We start from the raw sequence: 9,329 nt of genomic DNA on the forward strand, positions 1-9,329 counted from the left end.
GTTTCTCCATCCAGTGGATGGCAATCACACTAGGAAATGAAACCCAAACCCAAACCCTGGAATCTAGCAACCTCTGCCCTGCCCTAGAGGAAGAGGGAAGAAACATCTTGCCCCAAAGCAACAACACTTGGCCTTTGGTGTTCACTCCCCAAAGGAGGTCTCCTGGACACTAACCCAATTCAGATGTTCTCTTTGGGTGGCTCCTACCATTACCATGTACAACCTGGATAACAGGGATGCCAGTAGACCCCTCTGGCCTAACCCTGTCTCAGGTAATGTGCTGGAACAAAATAGGGTGACTACCAGGCATGGACACTGACCCAGAGAACACCACCCTCTATATTTAGAGGTGCCAACAGAAGTGATGCTTGAAAGAGTTGCTCCCTCCTTATACCAAGCCTCAAATTATATCTCAGACAGGATGGCTGAGATGTAATTGGTTACCCTCCCAGGGTAACTGAGGCAGATCCATCTGGCTGACAGGTTTGTGCTTTAATGGTTTTATAGTTTGAACAGGGCTAACTCTGGATTGTGAATCTGTCATCAGCAAAATGTCACTACAGTTAGCCCAGAATCTATATGCATTGTGGGTGGAGTCCACACAAAGCTTGGTTATGGACATCACGTGCTCTTTTGTAAGGGGCACCCCTGAAGACCTGCTGAAGAAGAGAGCCTGCACTTGTGGGGCTTCCTGACCCAGGCCTCCAGCACTCACATGCAGTCACCCTGACCTCTCATGACTCTCCACCTGGGAAGACTCCTCCCCAGTCAGCTCCGATTACCCCCAAGCAGACCAGTGCCCCAGACGACCTGGCCCTGGCCCAAGAGCTCGCTTTGTGAGGTGGCTGTACCAAGGCTTTCCAGAAGGGACCCTCCATTCTGCTCAGCATCCCTGTGTGCTGGCCTCCTCCCTGGATGACTGGGCCTTCTCCAATTTTACAGATAGCCTTTTTGTGGACATGATGTTGGTCTGGTTGTGTTCATCATCTTTAGCCAGCGCCCTTCCCCGGCCTCTTCTTAGGCAGAGGTAAACTGACACCATATCATCACCACACACCAAGAATTTGCCACTTGGACTTTCACAGACACTGCTTATAAGGGCCAGCCGGGCACTAGCACTCTAGTCACCACCAGAAGCTTTGAGAAGAGAGTGTGGCCCCCAGCAAACTATAGAGTCACCCAGGAGGTTCCTGTACCACCAGTGAACTTGGGAAGCTGCTGTGGGAGGCACCGCATCACTCCAGTGTCCTCACCAGCTTCCGACAGTTCTGGGGTCCTCAGAGGTCTGCCTCCATGTGCAGTTCAGATCCACCCACCCCTGCTCCTCCACTGCTGTCTGAGGCATTTAGTCAGATTTCCATAGAAACAGTGGCCAAATTCTAGCCTTGGACTTCTGTCTGCAGCTGAATCAACCTTCCAGTCATTGGATTAATCTCTTCACGTGCTGAACCATTTTTTGCCTTTTCATTCCGGTTGTTTCCACTCCTGCTCCTTGTTTTCTGTCAAGTGGAGGAGGGTGTCTTATTAGTGACTCATCCAGCTTTGACTAAGAAATTTGGGGGAAGATAAGAAGGGCAAAGAAAGACTCACCTTAAATCTACTGTGTCCCCTGCAGATTCTTGGGAGGGAAAATGAATTACATGCAGAAGGGAGCGTGCTACAGATGCTACCGGCCTCTGGGCTCCCTCCCTCAGACCCACACTCAGTGCATCATGCTCTGCCGCCTCATGACTGGGCAGTTGCTTTGACAGACGGGGTTCCAGCAGCTGCATCACCCATGTTGACATGGTCAAGAACCCAACTGCACTTCTACCAGGACTTTGCATCTCGGCTGCCTCCTAGCCTTGGAGCTTAGCCATCCTAGCCAACCCACAGGCCTGAGAGCAAGAAATACATGCTGGTGGCTGTAAAAACACGGAGGTGTTGTCAATGCATGTTACAGGGCAAAACCTGACTGGGGCAGAGAGCAGTTTCTCCACTACATGAGTTCATCATCATGTCCCAGGGTGGCGACCACAAGTCCCATACAGCCTGAGGCCAGCAGTGGCATGTGCAGTGAGAGCTTTGACAAGGGGACATTGAGTGGAAGACTGGGCAGAAGTGTGAGCAGGCGGGTGCGGTGAGGAGCAGTGACCCCAAGACAAGAGGTGTGCGCCTGCATGTGAAGGACACAGGAGAAGGGCCAAGGTGACAGCAGGAGCAGGGGGCAAACAACCAGGAGTCGATCCAGAGGAGCCTTAGGGAGTCCCTGGAGGGCAGGAAGTGTCAGAAATTCCAAGGGTCTCCCCACAGACAGGCGGGAGGCAGTAGCAGGACCCAAATAGAACCCGGTGCCCTGGGCCAAGCCAATGGTAGGGAAGGGGGTGCAGTTAGGTCTAGAATCCATCTTGAAGACAGAGGTAAATGCCTTTGCTGCAAGGCAAAGAGGGTTGCATAGGAAAGAGAGGCATGAAAGGTGCCAAGGTCTGAAGAGGGGTGTGAAAGAGAGCCAAGCTGCCTTCCACCGGAGGATCTAAGCCTTCCCTCGGAGAAGACAGTGGGATTTGGTGTTCCCTCCCTGGGCACTGACTGAGAGAGCACCCCACAAACCACTGCCACCCTCAGGTGCTTGCCGACACTGCCCAGGCTAACGCAGATGCATGTGTGTCCCCAAGCCCAAGAATGTTAATCTACTCCATCTTCCTGGAAAGCTGCTGGATTCTGCTAACACAGAAAGAAGGACAGCCCAGGAGGATGTGGCCAAAGTCACTTTCTTTTCTCATAATCACCAGGGCTCATTTCCTCCAGGCAAATATGAGCCAGAAACACCAGTACATGCCCCTTGGAGATCCTGAAAATCAGTCTCTATCACCCAAAACACCGTGGTGTGTTTATTGTGTGCCCCTAACTTTGTCTTTCATTCCACATCCAACATTCCAGAAGCTTGTATATTACCTGGACAGGCACATAAAAATGGGACCTCAGGTCACATCAATTCAAAAAGGTCCTAACTCGTGTTGTGCACAGAGAAGGCCATACAGCGCAGCATGGTACAGCACAAGAAAATGCTGTAAGTACAGAGCCTTTAAGGAAAACTAGGACACACACTCAAATTCTGTGACTTTGATAAGCTACTTAATCTCTCTGATCCTCAGATTATTCACGTGGGGAAAACATAAGAGAGCCCATTTCACAGGTACTGGTGAAATTTGATGAACTCATATGTGAAACTCCAGCCCATCCAATTCACCACCAGTCCCCACCACAAAAAAAGCCTTCATAGAGTGGTCAGGACATCTGATGACAGTCAGAGAGGAAACAATGGGCCCAGAGGATGGAGTGAATGAGCCAGATTCTCCAGGACATCTGCAAGGCCCAAAGGACACCACAATAACATAGTAGGGTCTGCTCACTAACCACAGACAGCAGATAAGCAGCAGCTGGTGACCACAGCGAGCTGCTCTTATTCACAATTACTTTCTAAGTGGGCATCAATCATCTCCTTTATTCCTCCAGCAACCTCAGGAGGAAAGTGCAGGCGATCACAGCTGCAAAACTCATGGCTGTGGCTCAGCCTCATGGCCCCACATGGCAACAGAAGGCCCATGTGCAGCCCAGTGTCCCCATACTCTACAGCCAGGCTCCCCACTTCCTGGGCAAACTCTCAGACAGCACCAAAACCCAAGGCACTGATTGAACCTCTAGCTAACTCTCACCTGGGTCACCAGTGGCTGACACCTGACCTCTTCTAGACCTGGGTCCTCTGTAAGAGGAAGAAGATCATGGCCTGGCACTGCCAAGGTATCCTAAAGGAAGGACAATGCATGGAGAAGGTGCCAAAAGCCGCCAGGTAATCCTGGACCCCTCTGTTCAGAACGCATCATGGGCCTTCCAGCTGTTGTGGTTTAGCACTAGCACAGCCTGGCCCCTCCATCTCCACCTGGCTCCCACCTCCACCCCCACGGAGCATTCCTCCCCACCAGCCACAGTGGGCCCCTCCTCAGGAGTGAGTGCCTGAGCCCCACTCTCCCTCTGCTGTCTCATGCTTGTCAGGGAAGGACTATTTACCACGGTGGGAAGAATTCTTCAGTCAAGCTGCCATCCTTCAGCAATATTTATGAGGTTGTCACAAGGTGAAACACAAATATTCACGAATATAAGAGGGCCTGCCTCCTGATACCTATATATTATAGTAAGCTATGGATGCAGACAGTTTTGGCTACACAGAAAAAAAATGACTCTGGCATGATTATTAAACTCATGAAGCAAGTCTTTCCACATTTATCCACAGATGGAGCCTCAAAGTTATCCCAACAAAGGGTGCTCTACAGTGCCTGAATCCACCCCATGGTATCTCCCCTACGTGTCATACAAGGTCCTCCCGTGTTCCCAGCAGCCAGCTCCACGGGGGCCAGCAGGGCAGCAAGGGGGAGGGGAAGAGGACAAACACAGAGGATGCCACGGTGGGCCAGCCAAGGGCACTTACTTTCCACCCCAAATCAATCTTGCCTGTTCTGCTGCTCAATGAAATGTTGCTGCTGCGAGCCATGTGTTACACCACGATTTGTGACCTCCAGAGGATAGGATTTTGATCCAGGGTCAGAGGTGAGGCTTGACCACTTGGAGCTTTTTGTGTAGCAAAGTTTTATCGAAGTATAATAGAGATAGGGAAAGCTTCTGACATAGACATCAGAAGAGGACAGAAAGAGTGCCCTCTTGTAGTTTTTAGCAAGGCATTTTATGTCTGTTAGCAAGCTGCTAATCAGATAAGAGAGACTCCTCAAGGCTGAGGGAGTTTCACCAGGTCCCTCTCCCGAGGTGTGTCATCCCCGGCCATAAGATGATTGACATGAATACTGGTTTGTTGAGCCATTATCAGTCCAAGGTCTGAGAAAAGAAAAAAATAAAAAGTTAGTCTTCGGCAGAGCTAGTTTCGTCAACAGAGAACAGAGTTGGCGGGGGCGGGGGGAATGTCTGCCATTTGCAGTTTATTTCTTCTTACCACTTGGGGACCTCTGGCCTTCCTACCTGTTCCCCTCTCATTTTCCCTTTTCTTTTAGGAGAATTATGTTGCCTAGGGGAAGGGGCAGCGTTCTCATTCCATAACTGCTTCTGAGCTGATAAGGGGCATCATCCCTAAATTGGTGAGGCAACATATTCCCCTCACCCTCATATTGAGAGTCTCTGGTCTAAAGGCCCCAAGTAGTAGTTGGAGGAAGCTGTGGCACCCAGTAGGAGTTTGGACAACCTTTTGTAACTTAAAAGCCTTCATGCAACCAAAAGCAAATCAAGCTACACATTTACAGATGCAGGGAACAAACAGCAAGAACAGAACAATCAGAATTTTTACAATTAAGATACTTTTCCACCATGGGGAACTAGTTAACATCTCCCAAAGTGAAGGGACTGAGACTTCAGGAGTATCCATAGCCTGGATCATCATGTTCATGTGTTTAGTAAAGTGAGTAACATTAGTGCTCATATCTGGTATATATGTACAACATTGGGTATGAATAATGGCCCAAGTTCCTCCTTGTGCAGCTGTTAGAATATCTAAGGCCAATTTGTTTTGTAAAACCACCTTTCTAATTTGTATTTGTTCAGCATTAAGGGCTGAAATAGCTTTTTGAGAATCTTGTAAGGTTTGTTGAGTAAAGGTAGTCAGAGGATCAACTTGTAGCATAACGTCTGTAGTTCCCAGAGAGGGAACGAATATTGCAGCCAAATAATCATACCAGGAAAATACAGACCTTATCCAGTGAGTTCCAAGTTGTGGCAAAGTAGCAGGCTTCTTTGGAAGCTCTGAAAATATGAAGCCATGAGTAAAAGCTGGACCTAGGGTGCATCTCCCTATCCAGCTAGGGTGAAGCCATGCCCATAGGTAAGAGTCACGTATCCAACAGGCCCAGTTTGAAGCAAGCCAGCATGCCTGAGGGATCCAGTCCCAATCAGTGCCTGGCCAGGCAAAAGCAGGACCTGTACTGGGGTTAGAAAACACAGGAATTATTATATTGCATATTTCATATGAGGCAAAAACCCCAATTGTTTCCAATCATTATAATTAAGCTGTCAGCTAACTTCTGGAAATGGTTCTGTTTGTCCCCAGCATATAGGGTCACTAGACATTAGGCACCCCTTTTCAGGAGTTAGCCATATGACCTCATCCCATATTTGATAAACATCAGGTAAAAGACCATTAAATCTAGACCATTTGTCTTCTTATGTACAGCAAATAGTAAACCAAGACAAAGTATAATCAAAGTTAAAAGTTACAATATGTCCATAGTTAAGGTACAAAGTGTTTCATCAGTCCATTTTAGGATTATTAAATGTGATCAGATTAAGAAGAGACACCACATATGATTGTTGCTGGCAAAGGTAGTCACAGACTTGGAGAAAGTCCTTTCCCTGAAGTGGAGATGCCAGCCACGGGAAGGCTTCCACTGAGGATGGGGGAAGTGCCCTGCAGATCCAGCAAGTAGACTGATTGTGGAATGCAGCATAGGAGTGAGCCCAGGACAGGAAGGCATTGCCTTGAGGGTCAAATGGTAGGCTCAGGATTTTTGGAGTTAGCAGAAGCAGGCCCATACAGATTATCAGGAACATCTAAAAAGTGAAGAGTAAAATCAAAGAAAATAAAGACATAAAAATGACATGGCTTAGCCTGAGGGGTCAGGATGCCACTTTTTAATTAGAGTATGGTACACCCACGAATTAATTCCTGGCACCTTGACAGTTGTGGGAGAAGAAAGAATTACCTCATAAGGGCCTTCCCAGAGGGGCTCTAGAGATTGTTCCCCCAAGGTCCCAATGTCTTTATCAGGATCTCTGTTCCTGGCTCAAACAACAGCTTGTTTGACTCAAAGGCTGAATCAGGAGTCACCTCCCAGAGTTCCGATAAAGTCTGTTGAAAAGCTGAAATTTGAGTTATATAACAAAAACTGATATTTAAGAAGCCAACTGTCTGTCATCCAAATATTAACTTTAGAGTTTAAGATTCCACTCACATCATGAAAAGTCAGTACAAGAAGATTTCACCCATTAGTAAACTAAAGAGCTTTAGGCACTATTAAAGCAATAAAAGCAATTACTCTTAGACGATGTGGCATCTAATTTTCTACTCAGGTATCCTATACATTTCTGGTGAGGCCCTTGGGGTTGTGTCATAACTCCCAAGGCCATACTTTTTCTTTCAGTGACAAACAAATTAAGCTCTGACACTGTGGGCAATCTCAAAGCAGGAGCTTGCAAGAGAGCAATTTGAAGAGCCTTAGAAGCAGAAGATATTAAGAAGAGGTGGCAAGAATACACAGAAGAACTGTACAAAAAAGATCTTCATGACCCAGATAACCATGATGATGTGATCACTAATCTAGAGCCAGACATCTTGGAATGTGAAGTAAAGTGGGCCTTAGAAAGCATCACTATGAACAAAGCTAGTGGAGGTGATGGAATTCCAATTGAGCTGTTTCAAATCCTGAAAGATGATGCTGTGAAAGTGCTGCACTCAATATGCCAGCAAATCTGGAAAACTCAGCAGTGGCCACAGGACTGGAAAAGGTCAGTTTTCATTCCAGTTCCAAAGAAAGGCAATGCCAAAGAATGTTCAAACTACCGCACAATTGCACTCATCTCACATGCTAGTAAAGTACAATTGCACTCATCTCACATGCTAGTAAAGTAATGCTCAAAATTCTCCAAGCCAGGCTTCAGCAATACGTGAACCGTGAACTCCCTGATGTTCAAGCTCGTTTTAGAAAAGGCAGAGGAACCAGAGATCAAATTGCAAACCTCTGCTAGATCATTGAAAAAGCATGAGAGTTCCAGAAAAACATCTATTTCTGCTTTATTGACTATGCCAAAGCCTTTGACTGTGTGGATCACAATAAACTGTGGAAAATTCTGAACGAGATGGGAATACCAGACCACCTGAACTGCCTCTTGAGAAATCTGTATGCAGGTCAGGAAGCAACAGTTAAAACTGGACATGGAACAACAGACTGGTTCCAAATAGGAAAAGGAGTACGTCAAGGCTGTATATTGTCACCCTGCTTATTTAACTTCTATGCAGAGAACATCATGAGAAACGCTGGACTGGAAGAAACACAAGCTGGAATCAAGATTGCTGGGAGAAATATCAATAACCTCAGATATGCAGATGATACCACCCTTATGGCAGAAAGTGAAGAGGAGCTAAAAAGCTTCTTGATGAAAGTGAAAGAGGAGAGTGAAAAAGTTGGCCTAAAGAAGATCATGGCATCTGATCTCATCACTTCATGGGAAATAGATGGGGAAACAGTGGAAACAGTGTCAAACTTTATTTTTTGGGGCTCCAGAATCACTGCAGATGGTGACTGCAGCCATGAAATTAAAAGACGCTTACTCCTTGGAAGAAAAGTTATGACCAACCTAGATAGCATATTCAAAAGCAGAGACATTACTTTGCCGACTAAGGTCCGTCTAGTCAAGGCTATGGTTTTTCCTGTGGTCATGTATGGATGTGAGAGTTGGACTGTGAAGAAGGCTGAGCACCAAGAATTGGATTCTGGGTTATGTGAAACTTGCCTGGCCTTTATATAAACTTATAACTGAAACTCAACAAACCCAAACCCAGCTTTTGAACTGTGGTGTTGGAGAAGACTCTTGAGAGTCCCTTGGACTGCAAGGAGATCCAACCAGTCCATTCTGAAGGAGATCAACCCTGGGATTTCTTTGGAGGGAATGATGCTAAAGCTGAAACTCCAGTACTTTGGCCACCTCATGCGAAGAGTGGACTCATTGGAAAAGACTCTGATGCTGGGAGGGATTGGGGGCAGGAGGAGAAGGGGACAACCGAGGATGAGATGGCTGGATGGCATCACGGACTCGAGGGACGTGAGTCTGGGTGAACTCTGGGAGTTGGTGATGGACAGGGAGGCCTGGCGTGCTGCGATTCATGGGGTCACAAAGAGTCGGACACGACTGAGCGACTGAACTGAACTGAACTGAAGTGTCTTTTGACTATCTCAAAACCAAACCAGTTTGTCAGTTTGGGTTTGCTGAGTTTCAGTTATAAGTTTATATAAAGGCCAGGCAAGTTTCACATAACCCAGAATCCAAATGCAGCCATAGCCTGTGATGCCCTAGAATCTTCTCAATTGTCTTAAAGAAATAGGTAAGGGATGATTTAGCATAGGCTTACTTCTCTGGGGCCTATGGCCCTCGAACCTTTGGCTATGATTAGGCCTTCAAATCAATGACTGAAAAATATTTGGCTCATTCAGAATTTCAGATAATAGATATACCTCACATCCTTTCATGGAGAAGGAAATGGCAACCCACTCCAGTGTTCTTGCTTGGAGAATCCCAGG

At 46.9% G+C, this 9,329-nt stretch overlaps 1 long non-coding RNA gene across 1 annotated transcript; it reads right to left on the reverse strand.

Moving 5' to 3' along the window:
* Nucleotides 1-4,630: 4,630 nt before the first annotated feature.
* Nucleotides 4,631-7,246, reverse strand: LOC120854070. The gene is made up of 3 exons (XR_005718912.1): nt 6,337-7,246; nt 5,730-5,960; nt 4,631-4,866 (listed from the first exon to the last, which is right to left on the reverse strand). It is a non-coding gene; the product is annotated as an uncharacterized LOC120854070 (long non-coding RNA).
* Between the last annotated feature and the right edge of the window lie 2,083 nt (nt 7,247-9,329).

This window comes from Oryx dammah, unplaced genomic scaffold, assembly GCF_014754425.2.
Source record: "Oryx dammah isolate SB20612 unplaced genomic scaffold, SCBI_Odam_1.1 HiC_scaffold_27, whole genome shotgun sequence".
Classification (NCBI taxonomy): Eukaryota; Metazoa; Chordata; class Mammalia; order Artiodactyla; family Bovidae; genus Oryx; species Oryx dammah.